The following is a 16,705-nucleotide window of genomic DNA, read 5'->3' as shown; positions in this document are numbered from 1 at the left end:
AAAGTGATTCATCATCTCCATCAACCAATTGCTATACGCAAATGGATCGGATGAAGAACCTGGAATATCCATAAAGAACCTGCAACAAACATCATCATGTACATCATGGGCTGTCTCTTGACTCACACATTGTCATTACACAAGTCAATTGCCTGCAAACCATGAAATCTGAAACGCTGCAGTTTTCTGTCTGCAAAAACGCGTGTATACACCCGTCAAAAAATGCGTGTATACACCCGACAAAAAACGCGTGTATATGCGCGTGAAAAAACTCTGCAGACAGGTTACACGCGCTTCTACACGCGTTCGTACACGCGACCTGCGAAAAAATTTTCTCGAAAAGACCGACCCCCCGACAAAGACAGAATGTCCTTATAAAAGGACCAGCCATTGTCGCCCCTGTCAGGATGCAGCAACCCAATCGTGTGCAAAAAGACAAACCCAAAGAGCAAAGAGCAAAGTAAACAAATCTGACAAAAGAGACAAGGCACAGGACAAAGTGACTCACCTCTGAAAAAGTGAGTCCTCTCTGCTCCTTCTCTGCTCCCTCCTTCTCCCGTGTGTGTGCTCCTTTCTCTGCTCCCTCCTTGCTGTTGGAAGAGGCGAAAATAGGCGAAAACGCATGCACTGTTGATTTCTAAGTTCAAAATCTATATTTGGGGAAGGCGGGCTATTTTTAGTTTAAATATGCCGTCGCGTTTATGTTCGCGTTTATGAACGCAGGTATATTCGCGTGTACATGATTTTAGCTCCGTTTATACACGCGTTTTGCAGAAATTAGTCGCGTGAATACAAGGGAGTAGCCGCGTTTATACACGCAAGTTTTAGGAGATAGCCGCGTGAATACACGCGATTTTGTGCTTTCATTAAAAATATATAATGAGTTTGTGTTTTCTGGTTTGTACACAGGATGTCATCAACCTCTTCAAGCAGTTCTGGGGAAGATGAGACAATGCGTCATCGTAATCGCGATGTGTGGTTGGGACAACGGATCAAATGTATGTGTAATCGATGTCAAGGATGCATTGTACGAGCACGTCGAATTACCTTGAATCACATCTCCATGTATGGAGAATGGAATCAAACAGGTTTAGAGGTGAGTAAGACTATATTCGATAATCATCATCGATTTCTCCCCTCAGATCATCCTAAATATGTTGCTAGTAAGAGTAACATTCCTCCACAAACACTTCGTGCAAAAGATTGGAAGCGTATTTGGGAGTCTACAACTATTCTTCCTCCAAATGGCATGAACAGGTATAGTGATGTTTTTTCAATCTTGTTTTGTGTAGTCTCTAATTGGATTAAAGGTCACATAGAGCAATCCCTTGTGCAGGTACTCCATTTTTTTCCGGCTGCCATATTGGACCCATCTTAAGATCAACCATCTTCTTGATCCCATGCACATCTTCAAGAATGTGGGATCTGGTATTTGGGAACATATTACTGGTAAACGAGACAATGTTAGCGTACATGAGGACTTGCGGGTCGCAGGACGTATGCGTTAAGCTTGGCCACGAGAGGTGGGTGGGCACGTTCGTCTTCCGCCTGCACCATGGATTATATCAAAGAAAGAGGAAAGCAGGTAAAGCAAGCCATCACCACTTTGCGTACTCCCACTGGATGCATGAGATCATTGAAGGGAGCCTTTACAACCACTAAGAAAAGAGGCGTTGAGCAACTATATGGGTTGAAGTCCCACGATTGGCACAAGATGCTTCAAGTAAGTGTTTTCCAAGTCTTGTACGTACGTTGAAATTAAATTTTGTAATGCCATAAACCATAAATGTGCTCTTATGTGCGCAGTTCATACTACCTACTAGCATCGACCATTGTGCGAATAAGAGTTTGAAAAAATGTATTTATAAGATGGGCGAGCTTGTGAGGTATGTAAAACCCATGCTCAGATCACCCTTCATTATACCTTACAAAATGAACGTGCATGAGGTATAACGTACTATTTATTTATTTTTCAGATATGTTAGTTCCAAAGCAATTGATCCAGCCACGTTGGATGATGCGCGTGTTATGGCAGTGGAGGTGGTTTGTTTGGTAGAGGAGACTTTTCCGCGAACCATTCTCACAAGTCAACTACATCTCATTGTGCATTTAGTGGACGAAATTGCTTTATGTGGTACTGTGCATGCACGTTGGATGTTCTTCCTAGAGCGCTTCATGAAGACCTTAAAGGACTTTGTGAGGCAAAGTGCAAGGCCTGAAGGAAGCATGGCCGAGGGTTGGTTGATACAAGAGTCTCTTGTATATATTTCAGAATTTCTTGGTCAGGTGGACAGCTCTTTGCCACGACTATGGAGCAATGAAGAGGACTTGAGGATGACCTCTATTGTGCCTCAAGGAAAAGGACAGAGTAAAGTAATTGACAGAACATTGATTGATGATCTCAATTTCACTTGTATCCTTAATAGTGATGTGATGAGCAGATGGGTTACAAGATATGAGGATGCAAAGACAAAAAGGCAAGCAGAAAGAGCTCTCTTTCGGAGGCAACATGGCTCTCGGAAGGCGTACCCTAAGCATCTAGCAACACTTCCGAATGATATCCATGTTGATTGGTTGCATGAGGAAATGGAGAGAGCAGAGAGTGACGAGGGGCTGCATATCACGGCGGAAGAATGGGAGTATGTACGAGGATGCATGTCAAAGGTACATAGAACTAATGTTTTGCATTAGTTGTAAGTGATTTGCTTTTAATATTTATTCACATTGCTTACACAAATATTGCTTCTATTTTGGTCCAGTGCACTATGTTCAATGCTATATGGTGTGAAGGCAAGCATTTTCGAACACAAAGAATTGATGAAAAGAGAAATACACAAGATTGCGGTGTCATTAGTAGCTTTGAGGGAGCTAATGGAAAAATGGATGATTATTGTGGCATAATCCAAGACATATTTAGGCTTGACTTTCGTCGCTTCTTTGTGTATGTTTTGGATGTCAAATGGCAAATGAACGTGGTGGAAAAAGGGCCTGATGCAACGATAAAACGCCATGCAAGTGGATATGTAACTATTGACTCTACAAAGTTCTGGCAAACAAAGAAAGATAGGCTCGTATTGCCACAACAATGTGAGCAGGTATGCATTTTTTTACTAATGTGTTTCATGTACATATATATCTAAGCTCGCGTACCCCTTGACTTTTGATATGCTAATTAATTACTGTACTGTGTGTATTTGAGTAGGTTATCTATCTACCAATGGTGCATGACATCAAATGGTGGTACGTCATCCCTATTGCACCACGTTCCAAAGTGATGTATAATACATTCACTGATATGGAGCATATGGAGGATGTAACAAGCCGCAATGAAGATGACGTCGAACATACCATTGAAGATGTTGTGATCGATGATCAAGAAATAAGAGATGATCGTGATAATGAGGATGAGCATGCCATTTCTCATGATCATGAGAATGACCCTACCATTGAGGATGATGGTGATGTTGATGAGGATGATCAGGACATCGATACCATTATCAATGGAGTACAGAATATCGATAGTGGAATAAATTTAATCGTAGCCTTACCAATTGATCAAATGGATATTGATGTTGATCGTTTGACAAGGATGGATCTTATTGAAGATGAGATCGAACCCTAACCAATCCGTCACTATATGTTCTAAATTGATGACATTTCTATCATCTCATATGCATGATTTATTTTTGAATATATTTCATTGTTGTAAATGCATGTAGTGGGATTGTGTAATGATGTATACTGTAATGTACTATGAGATGGTTTAAGAAAAATAGTTTTTAATTTTGTTAAGGAATTCAGTTTTTTTTCAGTTTTTCTCTGCCATGCGTGTATTAATCCGTGTACAGTAGCGTGTATTTTTCCGTGTATGATAGCGAGTATTACCCCGTAAATATTATCGTGTATTTATGCGTGTATTACTGCGTGTATATAAACCCGTTTATACACGCGTTGATAAATGCAAATATACACGCGAACTTAAATGCTAAAATACACGCGCCCGATTCTATTCAAATACAAGCGCGACCATACACGCGTTCGTAATTTATCGCGTGTATGAAACGCGTGTATGGCAGCATTGTCTTGTAGTGATCTAGTTGATTGACCTTGTTGGTCCTCAACGGATAAGTCCATGGCTCTTTTATATGGATCTACTGGTTGATCTTGCTAATCTTCAATGGAGATTCCATTTTGATTTTTATAAGTGAATATATTACTGGGTACTATGAGCTAGGAACTATCAAAAAGGCCCCTGAGTGGACAGGTGATGAGCGTTCTGGTTGCCAATGATGCCATAGGTACACCGATGAAGGAAAAATTGGAAATTAGGATTCAACTAGATAATTTTGGAAAATTATGATAAGTGATACTATAGTTTCATTAAAAGATTGTTTTAAAAGACAGCTCAATCTGTGAAAAGGCGATTTCATATTGGGTGTGTAAGTGGTGTGACTAGTTTTAAGTTTGCATGAATATCCGGTTAGGGGGCCTGGGAACTCTTTTCCCTGGTACCCGAGGCAAAACCTAACCGAATTCTTAAATGGATCCCATCACTACAATGGTTGGGCGGTTGGCTAACCCATGGGACTGGATGGGGTTAGAGACTAGACTGATGGATCCCTAAAATGAGACTCAATTCTGTTATGCTACGATAGATGAAGTAAATCCCGAATAAAAATTGTTCTATAGAAAGGCTATGCCTCTCAATGAGGAAGAAAGCGTTGGTCTCTATGATCCAAGTGCAAGTCTTTTCCTTGATCTGACTATAGGACTTACGGGTTCAGTCAAATCGGTTCAGTTAGTTAAGGCTCATGACTACGTTAGAGTAAAAATATCCAGGAGGAATTGCCCGTGCTTTCCAGGCGAGAGAAGTTTTTCCAAGTTTGGTTTTGGAAGAACCGCAAGATTAGTATCTTGTCCAAATATACATGGGCGCAGCCCCAAGTGAGGGACCGTGGCCCGTGCAAGAAGTGCTACTTCCGCTACTAGAACCCCAGAATTTGTTTGCGCGAAGGAGACAAGGATCTTTCAGGAATTTTCGGATCCCCAGTGCTACAATTAGTCAAGGCTTGTAAATTATTAAAAGGGCTCAGAAAGAGGCAAGCTGTTTAAGACATTAAGATGAATCCGGTAAATGCAAGGCTAAAGAACTAGAATGGTTAAGTGAGTATGCAGATGTGTTTCCTGAAGAGCTGAGTGAGATGCCTCCGTCTCGTGAAGTAGATCATGAGATGGAGTTAACCCTCAGAACTCAGCGAGTAACCTAGCGTGCATACAAAATGCTAGTCCCTGAACCATAGAACTTAAGGAGCAGTTAAGACAACTGTTAGAGAAGGGATTCCTCAGACCCAGTGTCTCACCTTGGGGTGCGCCCATTCTCTTTCAAAAGAAGAAAGATGAAACATTAAGACTCTGTATTGACTACAGAGGATTGAATCAATTAACAATTAAAAATAAGTATCCTATTCCTAGGCTCTCATGCCAAAGGATTAAAGCTGAAAGGGTCAAGATGCGTGGGAAACTTCAACCATGGGATATTCCCCAAATGAAGTGGGAGTGCATTAGTATGGATTTTGTCACGTCTCCCCATTGTAAAAGGAGGATATGACTCCATTCTGGTAGTAGTGGACTTACTTACCAAAGTAGCTCACCTTATACCAGCAAAGAAGACCTTCAAAGCTTCTGATGTTGCTTGAATATTCATCAAGGAAGTCTTCAAACTTCATGGTCTCCCAAAGAGGATAGTAATTGATCGGGATTCTGACTTCACTTCAAAGTTTTGGCAGTCCTTATTTCAAGCCCTGGTGGGCACTCAACTTTGCTTTAGCACAGCTTATCAGCCACCGGAGAGACTGATGGCTAGACTGAGAGAGTCAATAAGGTAATTGAAGACATTCTCAAAGCATATTGTGGATGGGAATCAAGAAGATGGATTCAATACCTTCCTCTGGTAGAATTTGCCTACAATACATCTTATTCATCAGAGCATAGGGATGTCACCATTCAAAGCACTCTATGGGCAAGAATGCTTATCTCCTCTAAATTTTTCTGATCCAACCATAAGAGTTGAGGATCCAGGGAAATACTCGAAGAGATGGAGGAACAAACCAAGGCAATCCAAAAGGATATTAAAGCTCCTCAAGATCGGCAAAAGCATTATGCTGACACGAAGAGGTCTGAAAGGATCTTTAAGGAAGGAGGCAAAGTTCTTCTATGAGTGCGACCCAAACAAAGTTCTCTATCACTTGGAAAATATAAGAAGCTCGTCCCTAAACACTATTGCAAGCAAAATAGATAACTGACAAGGGTTACCTAAAAAGATTTCCTCCCAAAATGTGTAAAATCTCAAAAATGGCTTTAAAACATAGTTTTTTGAAAACACATCTAGAATTCCATGTATAAACTTAAAAATACATGAATTTTGTTATTTTTTTCAAGATTGAAAACACGTGTGATCTTTGTAGATTTATAAACTACTGTTGTTTGTGACATAAAAATAAACTTGACTTACAAAATTACATAGGAGTCTACATAACTTAAAGAAATATCAATCTTTTTTAAATAAAAAATATTTTGTAAATTTCATGAATATAAGACACTTTTTTTAATGGACTTTCTGGGACAAATTCTACCACTATACATAAATATGCACATTATTTGATAAGCACTCAAGAAATATTAGAATACATAACAATATAAGCTCCATAATTTATGAAAAAATCTACAAACATCCTTGAGTCTATTTCTAGACCCAAATAGTAAAGCCTTTAGTATAAACTTACCTTGACAGTTTGCATGATATAATTATTTGCTCTATTATTTATAAGCACATAGTGGGCATGATATACAACCAATGCTAAGAGTTTAAAGATGTCAACTTATAGGTGTGCAGAGGTAGACTTGTATTCATATATATATGTAGAAGATGGTAACTATGGAGGCTCTGAGTAAACCTAAGCATGTTAAAAGAGATATTTTTTCAGCATGACAATCTTAGAGTGTTATATGCACATTATGTGTGCATATACTAGGAGGCTAACCCACATTAGGCTTGTGAGCATGGGAGCATGGGAACAAGCTCTAGTGGAGCATGGGTTAGGACTAACCTTAAGGGTTAAGGTTAGGGTCAGGCATCCAAGGGTCACACATGGGAAATGGAGAGTCAAGAGTCACTTAAGGATCCTCCTATATAATAGGGACATGGGGCACACTCAAGGGAGGCTTGGAGGCTTGGAGGCTTGAGGGCTTGAGGCTTGGTTATGTTATCCTCTCTTGTGTAGAGAGGATCATATCTACTCACCTACCATTTCACACTATAGCTACATGCTATTGGATTGGAGTTTTACCTCTTGATGGTATGGGACATCAAGGTAGAGGTATGATGGGTAGATGAGTTTATGCCTGATTTATGCATGTTTATGTATAACAATTATCTAGAGAGATCTTAGGGTTTTAACACTGGTATCAGAGCAATCTCTAGCTAATTGTTGTTAATTTTTCTTTCTTATTGCAATTTTTGATATTTTTTGAAGTAAATTTTAATATTTACTAATAAAAATATTAGTTTATTGATTTGTGTTGATGATTTACATGTGGATCATTGATATGGCAATTGGAATGTGTGTTACTACTATTCAATGGATGAATCAACGTTGCGGGGGAATTTCGTGAGTTTAATGCTATTTTTTCTTATTTTTTGTGGTTTAAAATAAGCATTAATATAATTTTTTACCAAAATACCACATATTTTCATATGGATAATTTTGGTAGAATGGATTCCCTAAATTTCTAGAAATTTCAAGAATTTTTTCCTAATTTTTTAGAAAATGTCTGAGCATTTTTATGATTAAAAATATATTTTTTAATACATTTTTGCAGGTTTTTTCCACGAGTATGCAATCAAATTTCTGTTGATTTTCTGTTGAAATTTAGTAGGGGGTAGCATGTTGATGCATGGAATGCTGTCCCGTGTGTGTGGAATCCTCTTCGTCTCTCAATTTTGAATTTTCTTCTCGCGTGCATAAACCTCTCTTTAAAAAAAACATATTTTTATTAATATTAATCATAATTATGATTAAAAAAGTTAATTAAAAGTTAATGAAATGTTAACCTCTCTCAAAGAAGAGATGGGAGGAGAGAGAATGGAATGGAGAAGAAGGAGAGGAGAGAGGGGAGAAGGGAGAGAACTCCATCTCTCTCTCTCCTGGATTCTGGTGCACGCACGGGGGGTTTGCGCTGCAGCCCAGCGGGTAAAAATCGCCCCCCCCTAATTTTTTTTTTATAAGCTTTTAGTTAAGCTTATTAAAATTGGTTTTTTTTAATGAGTTTTTGCCAATTAAAAAAAGCTTTTGAGATCTATTTAAAAAAGCTTGGAGAAAAAGCCTAAAAAGGGAGAAAATTTGAAATCTGAGAAAAGAAAATTCTCTGAAAATTTCTAGAAATTTTTTCTCGGTGCCTTTTGGCTTTTTGCTTTCCCAAAACCTTTTGGCTTTTCAAATTCTGGAAAATCTTTTGACCTTTCGGATTTCGAAAACTTTTGACCTTTCACATTCCGATTTTTTTTATCTTTTCATTTTCTTGAGACTGTTGGCTTTCCGTATTCCGGGAAAACCGTTGGGATTCCGAATTTTTTTGATCGTTTGTATTCTAAATGCGTTCGGGGGTAAATTAAAATTTTTTAAAAATTCATGAAAATTAGTGGAAAATTAGACAAAGGTTATTTTAAATTTCTGGAAAAAGTGGGGTCATGTGGTGTGTCCATTCGGGAGCCCGTGACCATTCAAATTCCTTTAAAAATATATTTTTTGACCTAGAGAATTAAAAAATCTATTAAAAATGTAAATTTTTATTGGATTTGAGAATTGTCGGGCAAAATTCGAAATTTCATGAACCATGGAATTCTCAGGAAAAATTAAAAATTTTCTAGAAATTATTTTTAGAAAACCTAGAAATTGGTATTTTTAAAATATCAATGGTATTTTGGCAAATCTAATTGCTAAAAATTTTCAAGAAAAATATAGGTTTGGAATGCCATAAGATAGGTTTGTTGGAATTCAGAATTATTATATTTTGAGGCCCTATAAAATTAGGAGCAAATCATGAAAATTATTTTTCTCAAGAATTTAATATTTTCGAGGGTTATTTAATGTTGAAGTAGGATTTCTCATGCTGACATTAGATAGATGCGGGTTATTGCATATTATTAATACGATTGTACCTCGTATTAGTAGTTATTCCTTTTTGGATTAATTCTAAATGATGTTTGCATGATTTTCTACCATTGTTTAGACATTATTTTTGGACATGTTCCTTAATTTCTTCAATGATGGCTATAATTTGCATTCAAAGTGTGTCTCACCTTTGACACTTGTACATGATAATTTATTTTACACTTCTTTAAGTGTGGTCTATGCTTAATTTCTTAAGTCTAAGATAAATTCTATCACATTGGGTTAGTTGATCTGTTTGTTTTCGTGGATTTTATTGGATGTTTTTCAAGTTTTATTTGGACTCATCAGGTTCTGCCTAGATCACTTGTGTCTAGGGGTTTTTTTTTTTAGTGCTACACACATGTTTCACTTGCTTACTTTGGAGTTTTGTTTGAGCGACACTACATTCATATACTCCATATTGATGAGTTGGCCACCAATTTTAATGCTTCTATTGGCATAATTAATGTCCATTAGATGGTATGAATTGATTTTTATGATCAACTATGGTTTTCATGGATTTGAGGAGCTTCTATGCTTTTATCCATGGTTTTATTAAGATCTTTAGATCATTTAATCTTTTGGATAATTTCATGTGCTTTGAAGGTAGCATTTGCCTTCGTTTTTTGCACATTATTTTGGACTATGTTCCTTGTACTTTTGTACATATTCCAACTTGGATACCTAGTTGCTTATGTATCTAGGTGAGTAATTTTTCTACCCTAACTTTATTGTGTTTATTGGGTAGTTATCATTAGAAAGGCGCCAATAATTCAAAATTCTTTTCTAATGATGTAATCGGAAAGAGTTATTCCTTGATATAGTCTTAGGAATATAAAGACAGATTTTAGTATGTGAAAGTTTGGGATAAGGCCATCTTATTCCTTTTAATACAGGATTTTATTCATATTTCCTAGACAGCATACTAGGGAGTTTCAAATTGTTAAGGTATGTATGGGTGGTATGGGACGCTAGCGATCTCTCACATATATTATCTTATGGGATAATTTGGGCTCAAGATTGTTGCTTTGCTTACATCATTTAGCATGTTGACCTCAACATTCAAAGACAATCTCATTTTTTGAATTCATTTAAAGTTGTTGAGTGGGCATTCTCTAGATAAACTTCTTTTATCTATAGCCTACATGTTTTGATGAGTGTAATCTCGTCGGCATTTTCACTTGTTGAAATCTCTTTCATTAGAGTTCACCTAGTTTATCTTGTTGTGTTTGGATTATTAAGGAAATTTGGATTCTTCGGCATTTCTTTCTCTAGTTCCGTACTCTAGGTGATTTATACAATCCACCTGATGGTTTACGGATGTAGATATGTGACTCATCGAGACATTGATGACTCTCTATGTTGATATGGGTAACTCGGCACATTGATAATTCCATGTGTAGATGTGGGTATGTCGGGGCGCTGATAAATCCCTGGTTCCTATTGTTATGATGCCATGTTTTCCTACTTTATTCCGAATGATTTACAACAAGGAAATTACTTTGAGTATGAATTTCTATGATCATCTACAATTTGATGGGCAAACAGAGCATATGAATCAGATTATAGAGAATATGCTTCGTGCATATGTCTCTGGAAAAGTATCAAATTGGGAAAAATATCTTCCAATGATGAAATTTGCCTATAACAGTTTGAAACATACGGCTATTGGTTTTAGTCCGTTCATGCTTATGTATGGGTATTAACACAGGGCACCTATTGATGTCGGTCTTAAGCACATCGAGCTTGATGCATCGAGGGATTCCTTGCATGATATGTAGGAAATGCTGACCGAAGCTCGGGATTCTATCAGGACTGCTCAAGATAGGGCACGGTTTTATGCTTTTAGGGGAAGCTCATCTCGGTCTTTTGAACCAGGAGCGTTAGTTTATTTACAAGTTCCTAAAGATTTCCAGACTTTGTCAAAAGGAAAATGCTTGAATTTATCTCCTAGATATTGTGGTCAGTTTCGAGTTATACTTCGGATTGGCACGGTTGCATATGAACTTAAACTATGTCCACATGTTGGAGTTCATCTAGTCTTTCATATCAATAGATTGAAAGGGAAACTGGGAGGTGAGGATAACATAGTTACTCCTCAAGAACTCGTTGAAGTCAAAGAATTATCCTTTGTTCCACATGAACCTAATAAGGTACTTGAATTCAGGGAAAGGAAACTTTGTAGTTGACTAATCCTTGAGGTTAAAATTAGATGGAAAGATAGAGAAATAGAGGATTTGACTTCTTGGGAGCCGGTTGATATTGTTCAGTGCAGTTCTCCTTCTTTTCATTGCAAGAGTGCAATGTTTTGAGATTGCAACTAGAATAGATTGTGTATCACAAGGAACACAAGCTTACTGGAAGTCATTACCTTGTGAAGTTCAAGAACTATCTTCCCATTGATGCTAAATGGGTAGATGAAGATTTCTTTAAAGGTTTTTCACACTGCGGACATTTGTTTAGAAGAAGGGGGGGGATGTCACCATTTGGCCACCCAACTGGTCCACTCGTGCTTTCTCATCATGTGTATACATTGGGCTGGCATCCATGGTAAATACATACATCAGAGATTGATGCCACTCATGTGATATTGTGGATTTGGCTTCTATTTTTGCAACTTGTGCGTGTGTGTACATGCCTAGAAATTCCTTGATAATTGCTGCCCGTGAAACCGTGTATGTACAATTATCTACTAACATAGTTATGTGGCATGTGACAGGTGGTAAGTATTGGTGAAACGTTAGCCTTAGGATCTCACATTAATTTATGAGTCATTGTGTACACCTTTTATTAAGTTTTGGGTGACCAAAACACACTTATAAATTATGACCAGCTCTATGTTCCCACACATTGATGTCCGGGGTGAACAAAGTTTAATGTACACTTCCCATACCTTATTCCATTTATTAACGAAGTTATGTGGCATGTGACAGGTGGGTAAGTATTGGTAAAACCCTAGCCTTAGGATCTCACATTAATTTATGAGTGAGTGTGTAAACACTTTATTAAGTTTTGGGTGACCAAAACTCACTTATAAATTATGACCAGCACTATTTTCCCACACATTGATATCTCGAGGTGAACAAAGTTTATCCCCTTTGTTTAAAGAGAGAAATTAGCCATGTGTCCATCCCAGCTTGAACCCCAACTAGCTTTTCCCTCTATGTCTAACACCTAGGGTGTGGAGATCTCATCATCTCTCTCTTCTTTATGTCTCCTCTTCATGAGGCTCTTTGGCTGTATTTTTTGTACTTTCTTCTTTCCTACACCATATCCAAGTTTACTAATTTTTTTTCGAAGCTTCAAAGAGTGTCATGTTGTATTCACTCTCTCTCAATGAGACTGAAATTAAAAAAAATAGCCCTTTCATTTGCTATATTTTTGGTCTTTTGTCTTAAAGCCCTAATTTTAGCCTTCCTTTCCTTTCTCAAGTTAAACCACAGGGGAAGCTTTCCCAGGGTTCCTTGCATCCACTTGAATACTTTTATCATGAAGGATGACGACACATTGAAGATTTCAACACTCATGGTTCCATCGTGAAGACTTTCATTGTCATCGACTCTACTTGCAATCGGTAAGCTTTAATACTCAATTATGGAAGCAAGTAATAAGAGGAAGGAGCAGGACTCCATGTTCACATACCCTATGTAGTGTTCTTTTGTCATACGTACTCTCTTACAGATTATTTCTACCATGTATGGGTGGCACAATAACGAGTAGATGGTAGGGAACATGGGGCACTTTTGAGACGGTAATGTGAGTTAAAGATCTTCACCGACAACCATATTATTTGCAATACTATATTCTTATGCATTGGTATGGAAATTTGGTCGTTAGAAATTCCCATGGCACTATGTTCTTGATTCTCCCAAGATTAATATACACTATTTGAGGGAGGGGCCGGCCGTTCGGCTCATTGTGCATCTCTTATTAATTTAGCAAATTACAACTTGTATTGTGCTTGTTGTCCATAAAATTTGAGTGTATTTAAGTATAATTATTAGCACTGTGTTCAACCAAACATTCCACATGGACTAGTGGAATTACACCAAGTGCTCACCTATGCATATCAAACACTACATGTCACCGTCTAGTGCCAGCTCTCTTGAGGACTCTAGGGTGAGCCAGGGATATCTATCTAGTAGGAGCTCCCATAATTTGTGCCAATACTCGCCACTATCTAGAATAGAGCCTCTGTCATGATCAGTGTATCCCCCATCTCTACTCGCACAATCTCATGTGGCAGGGAAACCTTCACATAAGGCCTTGTAAACATATGAACCAACACATCCCTCGCATGGGAGAACTGCTCGGCAAGAAACCCATCATGATCCTATGCTCTCTCATTCTGCATCCTATCAATATAGCATCTCTCACCATGCTCAAGTGGAAGGAGGAATGAGGCTGACGAGGCTCAGTTGGGTGAGGGATGGCACCCCTTGGGCACTATGCAAAATAGAGCTGGTGGGAACACACCATCACATCCATATAGTGTGTGATGGGGATAAAACTTTGCAAGTGGGGGGGGAGAAGTCCCATGGACCCACTTGCAACGTTTCACCCCCATCATCGAACATTAGATGGGTGTGATATCTTACCCAAACTTGCTATTTTTTTTACATAGGGGACCCTTGAGGGGTGGCTATCCAGGGACGTGGTAAAGGGAGGTGGCATAGGTATGCCATATGTCGGGTGAGGTGATCGAGGTTGATAGGCGATGATCCTGGAAGATCCTACATCTCCTACTCGGTGGGATCTCAGGCGAAAGGAAGCTGTGTGGTAAGCTCATCAAGTGGGATGTGTGGGTCGAGGTCAAAGAGGGTGTGGAAAGTGTGGGTAGAGTACATAAAAGAGGTATCCCTAGTGAAGTGGTATCTCGGGTGGCGATGAAGTGGCAAAGTAGGTGGCTGAGTAGTGTACTAGCATCTGAGGGATCCCGTTTATCCATGGCCTCTTACATGTGGTGTGCCACATGCAAATAAGCACAAGGAACTCTAACCACCTTACTATATAGTAAAAGAAGACTAATTTGCTAGATACATATGAACATATCTAGTAAAAGTCCAGACTAGTAAAATACGAACGTTTTGTTAGTTTCATATATATACAAAATTTTCCTATATAGTAAATTTTATGAAATCTATATAGTAAAATTTCTTAATTGTAATTGTAGTATATGTACATTACATAATAAAGTACTATATAGTAAATTTTTTTAATTGTCTATATAGTAGTTTATCTATTTTATATGATAAAGTACTATATATATTTTTAAATTGTCTATATAGTAGTTTATCTACTTTATATAATAAAGTACAATATATTAATTTTGTTTATATAGAAAAGCCAAACATTGTCTATCTCATATTTTATCAACATTAGATTATTCACTATATAGTCTTTAATCTATCTAGCGAGTTTATCTTATATATAGAAAAACATATAAAATATAGTGATTTACATGGATATAAAAATAAAAATAAAAATTAAATTTTAAAAATTGATCATGAAAATGTAACTTGAGTAGAATATACTTAATCTAACTCACTTAAAGAGTCAATAAGATATCTTAAACACTTTTATAACATTTATTAAACAAAAAAAAATTACAATAAGAATTAGGAATGTAAAGACATACTTAAAGTACTAAATTTGAGAATCCTAAAAAAAACATTGAAAAGTTATAATTTTGATATTTCCATAGTTCAAAGAGCATTGTTGAAATTGTACATGAATCATTCCAATACATGTATATCATCAAGACTCAAAAGGTGATTGCCATTCTTCTTTACATGAACTTTTCTTTCATAGATCAACCAATCCACAATAGCTTTTCTCATTGTAGACAAGGTATGCTGCTCGGTTCTCCCTCCAACAAAAGCTGGATCTCTCTTAATAATGTTGTAGTTGGACTTCAAGGATGTATACATCTCATCAACCGTATGTATATCTAGAAACTTCAAAAGAATTGTCTCTTGATCCTCTTCACCAAATTCATTATCCTAAAAAAATATAAACATATACTATATCAGATACTATTTTCAAATTTTGAACCATGATCAAAACAACAATGCAACATCCTCAATAGAGATTTTCTTACTTCACGAGTTTCTTGAGATGAGAGTGAACACACATTCTTATGAGCATCATTCACATTAATACCCTACAAATGAAAAAAAAAGTACATAAGAGACAAAATATTCCAACTATGAGACACTCATTCTCATATACTAATCCATTAAAACGAGAGTAAATCATTCTTAATAGAGATTATCTTACTTGACGAGTCTCATGAGAAGAGAATGAGCAAACATCCTTATGAACATGGATGGACATATTACAATCCTACCAATGGGAAAAAAGCAAGCACATATAGTTAGAACGTATTTCAAATGCTTATAGTATAGATTTCTAAAGTACAACATGTAAGAAAGGAATGCCATATACCTTCAACTTCTTTTTCTTTCTAGCATCATTGCTTGCCTTCTTACTTCGCATAGAATGTTGCATCTTTTCACTCCACTATAAAAGAGGACAAAAGTAAATGTGGTGATGTTTTAATATTTTCATGTAATAGAAAGAAAAGAGAATTAAAATCTAAATATCTAATTATCAATGTTGAAAATTAGAAAGACTTACGTATACCTTTATTTGTACGATTGCTTTTTCTTGCAATCACAACCTCCACACTTTTTTATGAAGGCTCATGAAGACGTGCTTGAGTCATATAGTCAATCTACATTATCTAAGATATTAGTCACCAATTTTTGTTTAATTGATAGATATGAAATCTAAAAAGATATTATAAAGGCAATTTCAAACCTATGGTGTTTGTTGCAAAAACTCCATAGAATTTCAGAGTTTTGGTTGAAAAGCAAACAGGGAAATATGTAAAGTGCCTAAGGTCAGATGGAGGGAGAAAACATGCATTACATCATATACCAAGTCTGATGATAAATTAAAGCCATAGAGATCATATAATTTCCAAAGTATAGATTCTCTAGATAATCCTGCATCTTTCAATATTCTCTCTCGTTCAACTTGTGTGAAAGCTCTCTTGGATTGTGACAAGGCATCAATCATTTCAACCACATAGCATTTAGAAGGTGGCTATCTAGCTTGGAATCTATTTCCATCATAAACATAACATCCTTGAAATGATGGATTTCTTATGTCCAGCATGGCTTATGCTTTTTCCCTACAACAAAAACCATTGTCCACCATCTTTGAACAATCCTATTTTACATTGGGTTGGATGGTCTCCGGTGACCATCATCAACATTCCATGAACTTTACACAATTGGGTATAACTAGATGGATCATCAAATATTTGTTCAATTGGATAGTTATACATCCCTTCAACTCCCTCAATGTAAAGATCTTGTAGCTCCTTGATTAGAGGTCTTAAAAAGGCACTAAATATATCACTAGAGTTTTGAATTATTTTTGAGCAACTAAATGGTATAAATAATACTGGAATAATGTCTCATCGTTTC

This window comes from Cibotium barometz, chromosome 12, assembly GCF_041138505.1.
Source record: "Cibotium barometz isolate CiBa-2024 chromosome 12, ASM4113850v1, whole genome shotgun sequence".
Taxonomy (NCBI): Eukaryota; Viridiplantae; Streptophyta; class Polypodiopsida; order Cyatheales; family Cibotiaceae; genus Cibotium; species Cibotium barometz.
This window is presented reverse-complemented; position numbering follows the sequence as displayed.